The 18,640-nt window shown below is 38.6% G+C and overlaps 1 pseudogene; it reads left to right on the forward strand.

Moving 5' to 3' along the window:
• The first annotated feature begins 3,312 nt into the window (after positions 1 to 3,312).
• On the forward strand, positions 3,313 to 8,173 carry LOC105476740 (grpE protein homolog 2, mitochondrial pseudogene; annotated as a pseudogene).
• Positions 8,174 to 18,640: the final 10,467 nt, after the last annotated feature.

Below are 18,640 nucleotides of genomic sequence, written 5' to 3' on the forward strand. Positions count from 1 at the left end.
TACTTTTATCCGAAAGTCAGGCAATAACAAATGCTGGTGAGAATGTGAAGAAAAGGGAACACTCATACAATGTTGGTGAAAATTAGATTAGTATAACCACTGTAGAGAACAGTTTGGAGGTTTCTCAAAAAACTAAAAAGAGAGCTAACACACAAGCCAGCAATTCCACTTCTAGATATATAGTCAAAAGAAAGCAAATCAGTAAATGGAAGAGATATCTAAACTCCTATGTTTATTGCAGCATTGTTTACAATAGCCAAGATTTGGAGGCAACCTAAATGTCCATGAAGAGATGAATGGATAAAGAAAATGTGGTACATATAAACAATGGAGTACTATTCAGTCATAAAAAAGAATGAGATTCTGTCATTAGCAGCAGCATGGATGGGATTGAATGTTATTGTTTTAAGTGAAATAAGCCAGACACAGAAAGACAAACTTTGCATGTTCTTGCTTATTGGTGGAAGTGAAAAGTTGAAATAATTGGAATAGTAACAGCTCTGGTCTGTAGCTCCCAGTGAGACCAATGCAGAAGGTGGGTAATTTCTGCATTTCCAACCGAGGTACCCAGTTCATCTCATTGGAACCGGCTAGGTAGTGGGCATGACCCATGGAGAGTGAGCAGAAGCAAGTAGGGGTGACACTTTACCTGAGAAGTGCATGGAGTGGGGGGACCTCCCTCCCCCAGTCAAGGGAAGAGATGAGAGACTGTGCTACCCACCAGGAGTACTACACTTTTCCCATGGAGTTTTGCAGTCTTCAGATCAGGCCTGTACCACCAGGCCCTGGGTCTTAAGCATGCAACTGGGTCACTATTCAGGCAGGCACTGAGCTGCAGGAATTTTTACATACTCCAGTGGCACCTGGAACTCTAGGGAGACAGGATAACCATTCACTCCAGTGGAAATGGGGCTGAAGCTGGGGAGCCAAGCAGTCTCACTCAGCAAGTCCCACTTACACGGAACCCAGCAAGCTAAGAATCACTGGCTTGAAATCCCCATTGCCAGCACAGTAGTCTGGAGTTTGCCTGGGATGACCAAGTTCTGAGAGGAGGGAAGGGTGACTGCCATTACTGTGGCTTTAGTAGGTGCTTGTGTCCTGACAGTGCTAAGGAGACTTGGAGGTTTGGGCTGGGCAGAATTCTCCACATTACAGCAAAGCAGCTGTGCCCAGACTCCTTTAGATCCCTCCTCACCAGGCAGGGCATCCTGCAGGAAGTCCACCAGCTCCAGTCAAGGGCTTATAAACATAATTCTCACCTCCCTAGTATAGAGCACCTGGGGGGAGGCTTGGCCATAGTCCCGGGTTCAGCAGACTTAATTTTTCCTTCCTGCTGGCTCTGAAGAAATCAGCTGATCCCAATGAGGGGGATTCCCCCAACATAGTGATATGGAAGGTGGGCAGGGAAGTTGTGGGAAGGGAAGGGTCTGGTCCCTGGCTAGGGTTTCACCCCCAGGCCTGTGCCCACAGATCTAGGTGAGGACAAGCATTTCTGTTTTTATGCCCAAATGTTGCATTTTCCAAGAACACCCTGGCATACCACATCCCCATCCTGTGCCTATAAAAACCCTGAGACACTAGTGGGCATGCACACAAGCAGCTAGATGTTGAAAAGAACACATCACTGGGAGAAAACACAAGCAGGTGGATGTCGAGAGAATGTTAGGAGGAGCATGCCAGTGGAAGAGCACACCGACAGACACTGGCAGGCCAGCAGGCATCAACCAGCAGAACTATGCGGAGTTTGTCTGGGGTGGTTGGAAAGGAGCCCAGCTGCTAAGTGGCCCATCTCCAGGGGAAAACTACCTTCCCACTCTATCCCCTTCTGGCTCCCCAATCTGCTGAGAGCTACTTCCACTCAATAAAATCTTGCACTCATTCTCCAAGCCCACATGTGATCTGACTCTTCTGGTACACTAAGACAAGAAACCCCAGGATACAGAAAACCCTCTGTCCTTGTGATAAGGAAGAGGGTCTAATTGAGCTGACTAACACAAGCTACCTACAGACGGCTAAACTAAAAGAGCACACAATAACACACACTCACTGGGACCTCAGGAGCTGTAAACATTCACCCCTAGACACTGCTGTCAGGTCAGAGTCCCACAACTTGCCCATCTGCCTGCTCCCCTTAGGGGTTTGAGCACTGGGGCAACAAAGAAGCGAGCCACACCCCCATTGCATGCCCTGTGAGGAGGATAAGGAAACTTTTCCCATTTCAACAATACACCAGCCCTGCTAAGGGACAGACTGTCTCCTTAAGAGGGTCCCTGACCCAGTGCCTCCTGTCTGGGTGAGACCTCCCAACAGGGGTCAGCAGACACCTCAGACAGGAGAGCTCTGGCTGGCATCAGGTTGGTGCCCCTGTGGAAAAAAACTTCTGGAGGAAGGAGCAGGAAGCAATCTCTGCTGTTCTGCAACCTTCACTGGTGATACAAGGCAAACAGGGTCTAGAGTGAAGCCCAGTAAATTGCAGCAGACCTACAGAAGAGGGGCCTGACTTTTAGAAAACAAACAAATGAACAAAAAACCAAACACGAACAAAAAGTAACAACAACATCAACAAAAAAGATCCCACAAAAACCCATCCAAAGGTCATCAGCCTCAAAGATCAGAGGTGGATGAGGAAAAATCAATGAAGATGAGGAACAATCAATGAAGATGAGGAAAACAATAAAGATTAGGAAAAACCAGTGCAAAAATGCTGCAAATTCCCAAAGCCAGAATGCCTCTTCTCCTCCAAATGATTGCAACACTTAACAAGCAAGGGCACAGAATGGGGCTGACACTGAGATGGATGAACTGATAGAAGTGGGCTTTAGAAAGTGGGTAATAATGAATTTGATTGAGCCAAAGGATTAAGTTCTTACCCAATGCAGAGAAGCTAAGAACCGTGATAAAAGATTACAGGAGCTGTTAACTAGAAAAACCAGTCCAGAGAGAAACATAAACGACCTGATGTAGCTGAATAACACAACACAAAAACTTAATGATGCAAAAACAAGCATTAATAGTCAAATAGACCAAGCAGGAGAGAGAATAACAAAGCATAAAGACTATCTTGCTGAAATAAGGCAGGCAGACAAGATTAGAGAAGAAAGAATGAAAAGGAACAAACAAAACCTCCGATAATTATGGGACTATGTAAAAAGACTGAACCTACAACTAGTTGGAGTACCTGAAAGAGATTCGGAGGTTGGAGAAAAGTTGGAAAACACACTTAATGATATAATCCAGGAGAACTTCCCCAACCTAGCAAGACAGGCCAATATTCAAATTCAGGAAATCCAAAAAACCCTAATAAGATACTTCATGAACAGATCTACCTCAAGACACATTATCATCGATTCTCTAAGGTAAAAATGAGGGGAAAAAATGTTAAGGGCAGAAAGAGAGAAAGGCCAGGTCACCTACAAAGGGAAGCCCATCAGATTAACAGCTAACCTCTTAGCAGAAACCCTGCATCCCAGAAGAGATTAGGGGGGCGGGGGGCTAATATTCAAAATGCATAAAGAAAAGAAATTCCAACCCAGAGTTTATTTGGCCAAACTAAGCTTCATAAGCGAAGGAGAAATAAAAGCTTTTTCAGACAAGCAAATGCTAAGGGATTTTGTCACCACCAGGCCTTCCTCAAGGAAGCACTAAACATGGACAGGAAAAACCATTACCAGCCACTACAAAAACATACTGAAATACACAGACCAATGACACTATGAAGCAACAACATTAATAAGTCTGCAAAACTAACCAGTGAACATAATGATGAGAGGTTCAAACTCACACATAACAAGATTAACCTTAAATGTAAATGGGCTAAATGCCCCAATTAAAAGACACAAAATGGCAAGCTGGATACAAAGACAAGACCCATTGGTGTGCTGTATTCAAGAGACACATCTCATGTGCAAAGACACACATAGACTCAGAGTAAAGGGATGGAGGAAAATTTATCAAGCAAATGGAAAGCAGACAAAAGCAGATGTTGCAATACTAGTTACTGACAAAATAGACTTTAAACCAACAAAGGTCAAAAAAGACAAAGAAGGGCATTACATAATGTTAAAGGGTTCAATTCAACAAAATAAACCAACTACATTAAATATATGTGCACCTAATACAAGAGCACCCAGATTCATAAAACAAGTTCTTAGAGACCTACACAGAGACTTAGACCCCTACACAATTATAGTGGGAGACTTTAATACCCCACTGTCAGTATTAGACACATCATGAAGGCAGAAAATTAACAAAGATATTCAGGATTTGAACTCAGCTCTAGACAAAGCGAACCTGATAGATATCTACAGAACTCTCCACCCAAAAACAACAGAATATATATCTTTTTGGCACCACATGACACTTACTCTAAAATTGATCACATAATTGGAAGTAAAACACTCATCAGCAAATACAAAAATCCTGAAATCATAACAAACAATCTCTCAGACCACAGCACAATCAAATGAGAACTCAATATTAAAAAGCCCACTCAAAACCACACAACTACATGGAAATCGAACAACATACTCCTGAATGACTCCTGGGTAAATAATGAAATTAAGGCAGAAATCAAGAAGTTATTTGAAAACAATGAGAAAAAAAGAGACAATGTACCAGAATCTCTGGGACACACCTAAAGCAGTATTAAGAGGGAAATTTATAGCACTAAATGCCCACATTGAAAAGCTAGAAAGATCTCAAATCTACACCCTAACATCACAAGTAAAAGAACTAGAGAACCAAGAGCATACAAACTCCAGAGCTAGCAAAAGACAGGAAATAACTAAGCTTAGAGTGGAACTGAAGCACACAGAGACATGAAAAAAACCCTTCAAAAAATCTACAAATCCAGGAACTGTTTATTTGAAAAAGTCAACAAAATAGACCACTAGTAAGATTAATAAAGAAGAAAACAAAGAAGTTTCAAATAAACACAATCAGAAACGATAAAGGGGATACCACCGCTGTACCCAAAGGAATACAAACAGCCATCAGAGAATACTATAAACACCTCTATGCAAATAAACTAGAAAACTTAGAAGAAATGGATAAATTTCTGGACACCTACACCCTCCAAAATCTGAACCAGAAAGAAGTTGAATCCCTGAATAGACCAATAGCAAGTTCTGAAATTGAGGAAGCAATAAATAGTCTACCAAAAAGAAAACAAAAACAAAAACAAAAAAAAACACGTCCAGATGGATTTTCAGCTGAATTTTACCAGAGATACAAAGAGGAGCTTGTACCATTTCTTCTGAAACTATTAAAAACAATTGAAAAGAAGGGACTCCTCCCTAACTCATTTTATGAGGCCAACATCATCCTGATACAAAAAATTGGCAGAGATAAAACAACAATAACAACACAACACTTAAGGCCAATATTCATGATGAACATTGATGCAAATATCCTCAATAAAATACTGGCAAACCGAATCCAGCAGCACATAAAAAATCTTATGCACCATGATCAAGTTAGCTTCATCCACGGGATGCAAGGCCGGTTCAACATACAAAAATCAATAAACACAATTCATCACAAAAATAGAATTAAAGGGAAAAACCACATGAATATCTCAATAGATGCAGAAAAGGCCTTGAAGTTGATAAAATTCAACATCTCTTCATGTTTAAAACTCTCAATAAACTATGTATTGATGGAACATACCTCAAAATAATAAGAGTTATTTATGACAAATCCACAGCCAGTATCATACTGAATTTCAAAAGCCAGAGGCATTCTCCTGGAAAACTGGTACAAGAAGAGGATGCCCTCCCTCATCCCTCTTATTTAACATAGTGATAGAAGTTCTGGCCAGGACAATCAGGCAAGAGAAAGAAATAAAGGGTGTTCAAATAGGAAGAGAGGAAGTCAAATTGTCTTTGTTTGTAGATGGCATAATCCTATATCTAAAAGACCCCATTGTCTCAACCCAAAAGTTTCTTAAGCTGTTGAGAAAGTTTAGCAAAGTCTCAGGATACAAAATCAATGTGCAGAAATCACAAGCATTCCTATACACCAACAACAGATGAGCAGAGACCCAAATCATAGATGAGTTCCCATTCACAATTGCCACAAAGAAAGTAAAATACCTAGAAATACAGCTAACAAGGGAAGTGAAGGACCTCTTCAAGGAGGACTACAAACAATTGCTCAAGGAAATCAGAGAGGACACAAGCAGATGGAAAACCATTCCATGCTCATGTATAGGAAGAATCAATATCATAAACATGGCCATAGTGCCCAAAGTAATTTATGGATTCAGTGGTATTCCAATTGACCTACCACTGACATTCTTCATAGAATTAGAAAAAAAAAAACCCGATTTTAAAATTCATATAAAACCAAAAAAGAGGTCACTTAGCCAAGACAATCCTAAGCAAAAACAACAAAGCTGGAGGCATCACATTACCCTACTTCAAACTATACTACAAGGCCACAATAAACAAAACAGCATGGTACTTGTACAGAAACAGGCACATGGACCAATGGAAGAGAATAGAGAAGTCTGAAGTAAAACAGCACATCTACAATCATCCCATCTTCGACAACCCCCCAAAAAACAAGCAATGGGGAAAGGATTCCCTATTTAATAAATGGTGCTGGGAGAACTGGCTAGCCATAGGCAGAAAATTGAAACAGGATTCCTTTCTTACAACTTACACAAAAATTAACTCAAGCTGGATTAAAGACTTAAATGTAAAACCCAAAACCATAAAAACCCTAGAAGAAAATCTAGGCTGTGTCATTCAGGATATAGGCATGTGCAAAGACTTTATGATGAAATTGTTGAAAGCAATTGCAACAAAATCAAAAATTGATGAATTGGATCTAATTAAACTAAAGAGTTTCTGCACAGCAAACAAAACTGTTACCAGAGAGAGCAGACAATCTATAGAATGGGGAGAAACTGTTGCAATCTATCCATCTGACAAAGGTCTATTATCCAGAATTTACAAGGAACTTTACCAAATTTACCATTAAAAATAATACAATCCCATTAAAAAGGGGGCAAAGGACTTGAACAGACACTTCTGAAAAAAACTGAGACGTTCATGAGGCCAACAAACCCATGAAGAATAGCTCAAAATCACTGATTATTAGAGAAATGCAAATAAAAAACACAACGAGATACCATCTCATGCCAGTCAGAATGTCAACTATTAAAAAGTCAAGGAACAACAGATGCTAGCAAGGTTGAAAAGAAATAAGAACACGTTTACACTGTTGGTGGGAATGTGAATTAGTTCATCCATTGTGGAAGGTAGTAGGGTGATTCCTCAAAGATTAAGAACCAGAAATACCATTTGAGCCAGCAATCCTATTCCTGGGTATATACCCAAAAGAATATAAATCATTCTATTATAAAGATACATGCATGCATATGTTCATTGAAGCATTATTCACAATAGAAAAGACATGGAATCAGCCCAAATGCCCATCAATGATAGGCTGGATAAAGAAAATGTGGTACATATATACCATGGAATACTATGCAGCCATAAAAGGGCACTAGATCATGTCCTTTGCAGAAACATGGATGAAACTGGAAGCCATTATCGTCAGCAAACTAATGCAGAAACAGAAAACCACCCACTGCCACCCAGGGAACAGCTGGTGAGGACTGCCATTCTGAGGACCCTCCTGATAAGCTTGGGCCCTCTCTTGCTTAACAAGCCTTAAGGGTAAAAGCTGTTAAACTGGAGAAGGAAGTCCAAGATTTAACAGTGAGATACCAGAGAGCTGTAGCTGATTGTGAAAACATAAGGAGGCGAACCCAGAGATGTGTGGAAGATGCCAAAATATTTGGAATCCAGAGTTTCTGTAAGGACTTGGTGGAGGTGGCTGACATTTTGGAGAAGACTACAGAGTGCATTTCTGAAGAGTCAGAGCCTGGGGACCAGAAGCTCACTCTGGAGAAGGTCATCCAATGGTTGTCACTTTTAGAAGCAAAGCTGAAAAGTGTGTTTGCCAAGCATGGCCTGGAGAAACTGACACCCATTGGTGACAAATATGATTCCCACGAGCATGAATCCTCTGTCATGTGCCAGCTGGTGTTGTGGTGCAGTCTGGCACCATGGCATTAATAAGACAAGATGGTTACAAACTTCATGGCTGCACCATTAGGCTTGCCCAGGTAGAAGTGGCAGTGGAGTCTCAGAGAAGACTGTGAAGAGGCCATCAGGAATTCAATGTTCTCCCAGAGCGCAGTCACCTGTGTTTCATTTATTTAGTAAAGTAGGTTTGTATTGTACATGAGGTACTTCATGTGATATGTTTTGGATTTAGTCATACTGGTTTTATGTCTAAGATATTCTATTGATTTAATGTGACCTGTTTGGTCTCATCAGAAGTCTTACCATTGGGCCTTTGAACAGTGTGACAAGTCTTCCGATGGCCTTTATGAAAACATGGTAAGCAGAATTGGCACTCTGATGAATTTGAATCCAAAATTCTTTTAACTATGTGTTTTCAACTACATGTTCCTTCCTAGTGGTCCCCATAACAGGAATTGTATAGTATCTTGTATTTTGTGGAAAAAGGTGACGGTAGGGATTGGTTCAACATTTAGGTACTTAGAGGATAAAGCGTCTTTGTATTCTTGTAAATTTATTCCTGTATAAATTTAAATCATTTGGATTTATTTTATTCACATAGATTTTCAGGACTTTACCTTTTGTTTTCTTTCCTTTTAGTCATCTTTTATCCTTGTAATCCCAACTACATAGGCTTTATGCTCACATCATTATCTCATACCCACCCTTTCTCATCCCCATTTGCAGGGGCTAAAGGTCTAGGTGAGACTTGGAATGCAAGGAACATCAGGAAATTTGAGATACCCAGGACCCTTTGAAACAAGAATGACCAAAAAGCCTTGGGCTGTCTTTGCTCTGAGTTATCTTCAAATTATTTTCAGCTTCCCTGTCATATAATCATTTCTGGCAAATTGAGGCAACACTAACAGCTAAAGACCCAGATGGGTCTATTCAGATAATTTACCTACAACTTCTCATTTCACCAGCCCTTACTCCTCTTCCCCTTTGTCAATTTAGCCTTATAATCCTTTATTAGATGATGGGAGGTGATGATCAGGACAAAAGTGTTAGGTTTGCGTGACTTCTCATTTCGTTTATTAATAGTTTTACTGAAATTTTTTAAAGTTTCCTCTTGATTTATTTATGTTATTTTTGTGACAAGAACCTAAATGTAAGTATTCTCTCCTCTTAGCAATTTTTTTCTGTGTTGCCCAGGCTGACATCCAACTCCTGGGATCAAGCAATCCTGCCTCAGCCTACCAACTAGCTGGGACTACAGGCTCTCAACACTGTGCCTGAGAATTTCTTTTTTTAGTTGGTACTCACAAATCACTACCTCTGTTATACTGACAAGCTTTATTTCCTATTTTTTGTATCTGTTAGGTCACATTTGTGTAAACATCTAGCTCACCTTTTATATATTAATCTCCAAGAGTTAATGAGCTTATGTAGTTTTTTTTTTTTCAGTCTTATAGCTGGTGTTCTGTAAAAGATTTGTCCAATAAGTGACTTAATGAATGAATGATATATCAGTTAAACTTAAGGAAGGCAGTCAATTATGGATATTTTAATGTTGGAATAGCCTTAATAATCAAATCTCACCTTTTCTGCTTCGGAAGTATGAAAATGTAGTCATTTTAGGACTGGACCAAAGGAAAAGAATCTCTAAACTATTGACTAAATTTCAGTGAGAATATAAGGAACAACTAGATATTAACATCCAACATTTAAGATTAATGGGCATGCAAATAAGTTTCCAGCAGACAATCAGATGTTGTTGGATGTCCAGATTGTATAGGTTTAGGTTTAAGTTACTACTCATAAAATAAATCCATTTCTACTAGAACTCGATGACCTCAGTCAGTGGAGTGGTAAAAAGTTATCCTTTTACACATTATAGATAATTCTAAGACAGCACACAAATGTATCAACAAAGCCATCTCCTTGTGGGCCCTACCATCTTCATCAGATTTAGACACCTAAAAAACAAGTAAATAGGCACTTTTAAAATGCAATCAAAAGACTGGTGGTAAGCTTTTAAAACCAGAACATCTTTTGGCATTTCACTAAGTGTATATTGTAAATTTAATGAACAATCAAGGTTCACAGTAGGAAGCTGCCTTTTTTTGCCTTCATTTCTATGAGATTGACGGATGGTGAAAATAAGAAAATGAACTGATTATAATTATTCTCTGTGTGTCTTTTTCAAATGACTTTTATTGCTAGCTACCATTATCAGTTAGAATTAACATTAATTAGAATTAACACTAATTTTAGGTATGGAATGCTACGATTACCTAGAGATGTCTCTATCTACCAGGCTCAAGTGATCCTCCCACCTCAGCCTACCAAGTAGCCAGGACTACAGGAAAGTGCACTACCATGCCCGGCTAGTTTTGTTTTGTTCTGGTTTGGTTTGGTTTGGTTTGGTTTGGTTTTTTTGGTTGTATTTTTACAGGTGGGGTGTCACTATATTGCCCAGGCTAGAAGAATTTTCTAGTACTCTATTACATCTCCCGTTTTGCCAAGTAAATTGAGAATAACTTTCGATTATTTTATTATTCAGTAGTTTTACAGACTTAAAAGTGTAAATTTAGAATTAGAAGATGAAGCTATATTTCTTGTCTTCTGCTAGCTTTTGAATGTGTTTGCTCTTGCTTCTCTAGTTCTTTTAATTGTGATGTTAGAGTGTCAATTTTAGATCTTTTCAGCTTTAAGATCAGAGCAGAACTGAAGGAGTAGAGACACAAAAAACCCTCCAAAAAATCAATGAATCCAGGAGTTGGTTTTTTGAAAAGGTCAACAAAATTAATAGACTGCTAGCAAGACTAATAAAGAAGAAAAGAGAAAAGAATCAAATAGACGCAATAAAAAATGATAAAGGGGATATCACCACCGACCCCACAGAAATACAAACTACCATCAGAGAATACTATAAACACCTCTACGCAAAGAAACTAGAAAATCTAGAAGAAATGGATAATTTCCTGGACACTTACACTCTTCCAAGACTAAACCAGGAAGAATTTGAATCCCTGAATAGACCAATAGCAGGCTCTGAAATTGAGGCAATAATTAATAGCCTACCAACCAAAAAAAGTCCAGGACCAGATGGATTCACAGCTGAATTCTACCAGAGGTACAAGGAGGAGCTGGTACCATTCCTTCTGAAACTATTCCAATCAATGGAAAAAGAGGGAATCCTCCTTAACTCATTTTATGAGGCCAACATCATCCTGATACCAAAGCCTCGCAGAGACACAACAAAAAAAGAGAATTTTAGACCAATATCCCTGATGAACATCCATGCAAAAATCCTCAATAAAATACTGGCAAACTGGATCCAGCAGCACATCAAAAAGCTTATCCACCATGATCAAGTGGGCTTCATCCCTGGGATGCAAGGCTGCTTCAATATATGCAAATCAATAAATGTAACCCAGCATATAAACAGAACCAAAGACAAGAACCACATGATTATCTCAATAGATGCAGAAAAGGCCTTTGACAAAATTCAACAGCCCTTCATGCTACAAACTCTCAATAAATTCGGTATTGATGGAACGTATCTCAAAATAATAAGAGCTATTTATGACAAACCCACTGCCAATATCATACTGAATGGGCAAAAACTGGAAAAATTCCCTTTGAAAACTGGCACAAGACAGGGATGCCCTCTCTCACCACTCCTATTCAACATAGTGTTGGAAGTTCTGGCTAGGACAATCAGGCAGGAGAAAGAAATCAAGGGTATTCAGTTAGGAAAAGAAGAAGTCAAAATGTCCCTGTTTGCAGATGACATGATTGCATATTTAGAAAACCCCATTGTCTCAGCCCAAAATCTCCTTAAGCTGATCAGCAACTACAGCAAAGTCTCAGGATACAAAATGAATGTGCAAAAATCACAAGCATTCTTATACACCAGTAACAGACAAACCGAGAACCAAATCATGAATGAACTTCCACTCACAATTGCTTCAAAGAGAATGAAACATCTAGGAATCCAACTTACAAAGGATGTAAAGGACCTCTTCAAGGAGAACTACAAACCACTGCTCAGTGAAATAAAAGAGGACACAAACAAATGGAAGAACATACCATGCTCAAGGATAGGAAGAATCAATATCGTGAAAATGGCCATACTGCCCAAGGTAATTTATAGATTCGATGCCATCCCCATCAAGCTACCAATGAGTTTCTTCACAGAATTGCAAAAAACTGTTTTAAAGTTCATATGGAACCAAAAAAGAGCCCGCATCTCCAAGACAAACCTAAGTCAAAAGAATAAAGCTGGAGGCATCACGCTACCTGACTTCAAACTATACTACAAGGCTCCAGTAACCAAAACAGCATGGTACTGGTACCAAAACAGAGTTATAGACCAATGGAACAGAACAGAGTCCTCAGAAATAATACCACACATCTACAGCCATCTGATTTTTGATAAACCTCAGAAAAACAAGAAATGGGGAAAGGATTCCCTATTTAATAAATGGTGCTGGGAAAATTGGCTAGTCATAAGTAGAGAGCTGAAACTGGATCCTTTCCTTACTCCTTATACGAAAATTAATTCAAGATGAATTAGAGACTTAAATGTTAGACCTAATACCATAAAAACCCTAGAAGAAAACCTAGGTAACACCATTCAGGACATAGGCATGGGCAAGGACTTCATGTCTAAAACACCAAAAGCAACAGCAACAAAAGCCAAAATTGACAAATGGGATCTAATTAAACTAAAGAGCTTCTGCACAGCAAAAGAAACTACCACCAGAGTGAACAGGCAACCCACAGAATGGGAGAAAATTTTTGCAATTTACTCATCAGACAAAGGGCTAATATCCAAAACCTACAAAAAACTCAAACAAATTTACAAGAAAAAAACAAACAACCCCATCAAAAAGTGGGCAAAGTATATGAATAGACATTTCTCAAAAGAGGACATTCATACAGCCAACAGACACATGAAAAATGCTCATCATCACTGGCCATCAGAGAAATGCAAATCAAAACCACAATGCGATACCATCTCACACCAGTTAGAATGGCAATCATTAAAAAGTCAGGAAACAACAGGTGCTGGAGAGGATGTGGAGAAATAGGAACACTTTTACACTGTTGGTGGGATTGTAAACTAGTTCAACCATTATGGAAAACAGTATGGCGATTCCTCAAGGATCTAGAACTAGAAATACCATATGACTCAGCCATCCCATTGCTGGGTATATACCCAAAGGATTATAAATCATGCTGCTATAAAGACACATGCACACGTATGTTTATTGCGGCACTCTTCACAATAGCAAAGACTTGGAATCAACCCAAATGTCCATCAGTGACAGACTGGATTAAGAAAATGTGGCACATATACACCATGGAATACTATGCAGCCATAAAAAAGGATGAGTTTGTGTCCTTTGTAGGGACATGGATGCTGCTGGAAACCATCATTCTCAGCAAACTATCACAAGAACAGAAAACCAAACACCGCCTGTTCTCACTCATAGGTGGGAACCGAACAATGATATCACTTGGACTCGGGAAGGGGAACATCACACACCGGGGCCTATCACGGGGAGTGGGGAGTGGGGAGGGATTGCATTGGGAGTTATACCTGATGTAAATGACGAGTTGATGGGTGCTGACGAGTTGATGGGTGCAGCACACCAACATGGCACAAGTATACATATGTAACAAACCTGCACGTTATCCACATGTACCCTAGAACTTAAAGTATAATAAAAAAAGAAAAAACAGAGGATGAAGCTATAGTAGTAAGAATGTCAAATTGAAGGGCTTTGGGGAGCCACGCAGCATAATAGAGCATAGGCTTGAACTTAAATCCCAGCTCAGTCACTTGCATGACTTTAGGCACCAGTCATTTCACACTCCTGAGCCTAGTTCTTTATTTCTAAAATGATTATAATTCTTTTGCAACATTTGGAGGATTAAGTGAAATGTGTTAAAAGGCTACTACAGTAGGCTCTCCGATATTTATTTATTTATTTATTTTATTATGCTTATTGTTTTCCTGGCTTTTTATGGCTGCCTAAAATCTAGGGAAAAGGGAAGACTGATTAATGATGAACAGAAAAAACATGTGAGCTAATCATTCACTGACTTATTTTCCCTCCAGTTTTTGGTTTTTTAAAAATTAGCCACACCACAAGAAACCCACGTTTTTAGATGGAAAGAGCAAGAAAATCGTGTCAGTGCTCTTCATTATTTTCATCTTAATGGTATAGTGAAAATACATTGGCTTACAGATGATACTAAGGAAACTTTGGCTCACTCTAACCTGAAGGGGGGATTTTGGTGTTTTAGTACTTGGATTGTACCAACCCTTTACTGACTTTTTTTTACTGCTAAAAAGGAATCAGGTAGTTGGGGATTGGTAAGCTATTTGGTGCTCTCATTCATAGCAAAGGATTTTATAAATGAATAAGAGTTCTTAAAATATCAAAGCAAAAAACAAATGAGCAAAACTAAAGATGAAATGTAACATTCATCAGAACAAGGATCACTGAAAAAAAAATTCAGAAACAACATTGATAAAACCTGAATTCAAATAACTGCAAAAAAGAAGTACTTATGGAGTTACTCCCCAGTGATACAAAGTTGAACATCCATTGACTAAATTACAAGGGTCTGCTTTGTCATCATCCTCTCTCCCTCTTATTCTCACTTTAGAGCACATTAAATAACCCATTAAGAAATTAAAGGAAAGGAAACTTGGACCATTCATTTCTTTATTTAATTATTTCCAGAAAAAACCTCACAGTACTTTTATCTTGTGAAATTGGGTGGCCTCACTGAGCATCTAGAATCTGAACACAATGAGAACCACTATCAAAAACAAAACAAAACAAAGCCAGAGTTGGAGAGTAAAGTGGTAAAAACAGATTTTATTCAGGGCTATTGCAATAGGTAAAAAGAGACTTCAGTACCAAACTGGGCTCAATTCAAAATACACCATGGACAAGCAAAGATTTACAGCCAAGGAGCAGGATGAGGGTCAGCAAATGGAAAATCATCAGGAAACGTCAGGGGTAAGAGGCATTCTGGCAAAATCAGCTTGACAGAACTCATTCTGAAGACAGGCCAAGGTGAGCAGACATCACCTGGGGCATAATAGAGAATGAGAAACTCGATCACATATTAAGATATGTGATCAGATATCAAGGGTGGGGAGTTCTTGCTACGCTGACAGCAGGATTCTTGATAAAACTGGATTTTACAAGCAAGTATGCAGATAGGTATAGAAAAAGGTTCAAGAGCCTGACAAAAATTTGGTCAAGCAAAGAACCTTCGTCAACATCCAAGAAATGTTGATAGAGAGTACCCCGAAACTGTGGGAAAAGGGAAAACTCACAGAGAAATTCTGCTTTGCTTATCTTGAGCCATGTTGAGTTTTACAAGACTTATCCACTGATTTTAGGAGGCAAGAAATGCATGCTTAATATTTCATAGCTCCATTTGGGAGATGAGGAGAAACAAACAGTGTTTAATTAAAACATGTGCGCACACACACACACACACACACAAACCACACAAAGTTACATCTTTTGAGCATCTAGGATTTCACTAGCGTGGTTCAAGCTACTTTTGGTTTCCTCAGGTTTTTTTTGTTTATAACACATCTCCCTCATGTTTAATGTTCTTTGATGTTGCAAAGGGCTGGAGTAAAAAAAAATTTTATTTATCTGGAGAGTCCATTTAACAATACATAACAGCTCTTGTTTAGATGGTAATTGGGCCACCAGGCTCATCCTGATTGCTGGATGAATTCTAGATTTAATAATGTTTCCCTAGCTGACATGACTGTAATTATATTCTTGTATTCTTGTTGTGATTGTTTTATTGCCCTTTTTGTTGTTGTTGTTTTGGGGTTAGGAGGTGCCTCAGTAGGCTCTGTGGCTTCTGGAGACACTTCCCTGTCTACCCATCAAGTTTTCAAAAAAATTAATGAATTAATTACTTTATTAATTAAATATTTTTAAGAGCAGGAAATACACTTGGAGATTATGTATTTTTTAATTTTTACAAATAAGGGCTTACTTTTATTATTATTTTATTTAACTTTTATTTTAAGTTCAGGTGTACATGTGCAGGTTTGTTATATAGGTAAACTTGTGTCATAGAGGTTTATTGTACAGATTATTTTGTCACCCAGGTATTAAATCTAGTACTCATTAGTTATTTTTTCTGATACTTTTCCTCCTCCCATCCTCCACCCTCTGACTCTGATAGACCCCAGTGTGTGTTGCTCCCTTCTATGTATCCATGTCTTCTCATCATTTAGCTCCCACCTATAAGTGAGAACACGAGGTATTTTGTTTTCTGTTCCTGCATTAGCTTACTAAGAATAATGGCCTCCAGCTCAATCCATGTTCCTACAAAGGACATGCTGTCATCTATAAACTATATTTGAACTATCAAACTACTTCCCTGTGTTTTGGTCCTTCCATGAGACAGTTGATGTGAGTAAGCATAGTCCCTGAATAGGTGAGGCATCCTAGAGCACCTAGATCATCCAGAAGACCCTCTAGATTATCATCTTGCTCCAACAAGATTGTCCTTGGACACTTCTCCAACTGTTTACTAAGAGGATGCAAATAAAACCACAAAAAAATGAGATCTCTTGGAAGAAACCACCTCCAGTTAGTGTGGGCACCTAGCTTATGTTGGTTGTTTTTTGAAGGAGACTTTAAAAAATATGTACATTGAAGATTATACTTGGTGATTTTCTTGTCATTTTCAGCGACCATTTCTCAATATTCTTCCTCATATACTCATCTTCAGAATTTGACACAAAATAATCACTCTGTCCTCCTAAACTCTGCTCTTACAGTCTCTACAGCTTTTTTGCTTCTTTCCTACTTCTCAGCTATTTTTCTCTTTCTTTTCTCCCTGATCTTGGTCTTCTGGCTATCTAATCTTAGCATTTCGAGTCTCTTTTTTTGTACTAAATCACTGATTGATATAATCATATTTCAAATTAACATAAAATATAACTTGCAGATGTCCTGCAGTCAAATTTTACTTTCCTTCTCTCTTTTTATATTACCTCCATACCTGAGAAATGACCATCATATATAACATTGATTTCCATCATTCTAATACAACAAACATTAATTGAGATTGTACCCTGTTTCATGAACTTTCATTTCGGGTATTTCATTGAACATTCTCACTGTGACCCCATGGAAATAGTTTTTACCTCTAGTTCATAGTCTAGGAAATTCAACTTCAAAAGTGTAAGTAACTTTCTCAGATTCACTTATTTAGGAAATTACAGAACAAAAATTATGTGGGCACATTAAGCTATTTGTATATTAATTTGACATTATATTGGTGAGCAGACAGTATACCATGTGCTACAGATGCAAAAAAGGACAGTTTCTTCCTTTAAGAATTAAGGAAAGGACAGATCTATAAACAAGAAATTACGATGCAATGTGATAAATAATAGAGGCATATGTTAAATGTCACAAAGTGTTATGTGAGTAAAAAGATCTAGTTTGTCTCGTGGGATCAAAAACAGTTTTGAGGTTGGTTAACATTTAAAATAGATTCTAAAGGATGAGTAGAACTTTATAAAAATTCTATGGAAATACATCATCAAGTTCCAAAAACTGATACAAAAATCACACTTTTAGTACATAAATCATTTGTTAGTTGGGCACAACCCTTACTTCATTTAGACTGTAGGACATAGAATGAAAATAAGCTTGTCAATACTTCTGAATTTTCTAAGTGTTTCCCAGAATTTATCAGAATTACCCATTCTTGTCTCCTTGGAACTTTTTTCCTTAGGAGAACTTAGGACACTATACATATGTAGATACTTGTTCTATTGGGTAGTGTACCTGGGAATTATATATTCCCAAGCATTGCAAGATAAACAGGATACAATCATTCCCTCAACAAAGGAGTCATGGGTGGAAGTATAGGGGCATGTGGGAGCCCTGCAGTCAGGGGTAAATCTGCAGGTCCTATATCTGGTCTATGAGACTTAACCTCAAGCCCCACTGGATTGTGTGACTGATACTGTTAACCAACCTGAATGACACTTCAAGGTAGGGTCAAGATTGATTCAGAATGGGAATGGGATAGATAGAGCCTACCAGTTAACCCAGCTGTGAAGGGCCAAAGAAATAAAGTGGGGACAGATGAGTCACCAGAATCTAGAAGAAAAAGAAGCTGAGAGAGGTTTGAAGGAGACCGTTGTCCCTTCAGACCTCTGAAAAGTTGCTGTGGAAAAAAAGATGCAAATTTGTTTCATTGTGACTCCCAGAGACATATCCTGAACCAACGGGAGGAAAATCTAGGGAGATATCACAAAAGGCTTTCTAACTATTAATTCTGAGCAATGATGGCCTGAGCTTTCTCAGTAGAAGTAGAGCTAGATGACCTCTAAAGTCTCTTTACAGGTTTGATATTCTATTATTCCTTCTGGTCAACATTTTTCATTTTAAATCAGGAGATGAATTAAATCACCCAAAGGCAATGGGGGAAGTGACTGTGTTCTGAAGGCCATATACTGCTTTTATATGCCATAAAAAAAGTATCAATGAGATCTTGGAACCATCATCTTTTTTCTC

The sequence above is a fragment of the Macaca nemestrina genome, chromosome X, assembly GCF_043159975.1.
Source record: "Macaca nemestrina isolate mMacNem1 chromosome X, mMacNem.hap1, whole genome shotgun sequence".
Classification (NCBI taxonomy): domain Eukaryota; kingdom Metazoa; phylum Chordata; class Mammalia; order Primates; family Cercopithecidae; genus Macaca; species Macaca nemestrina.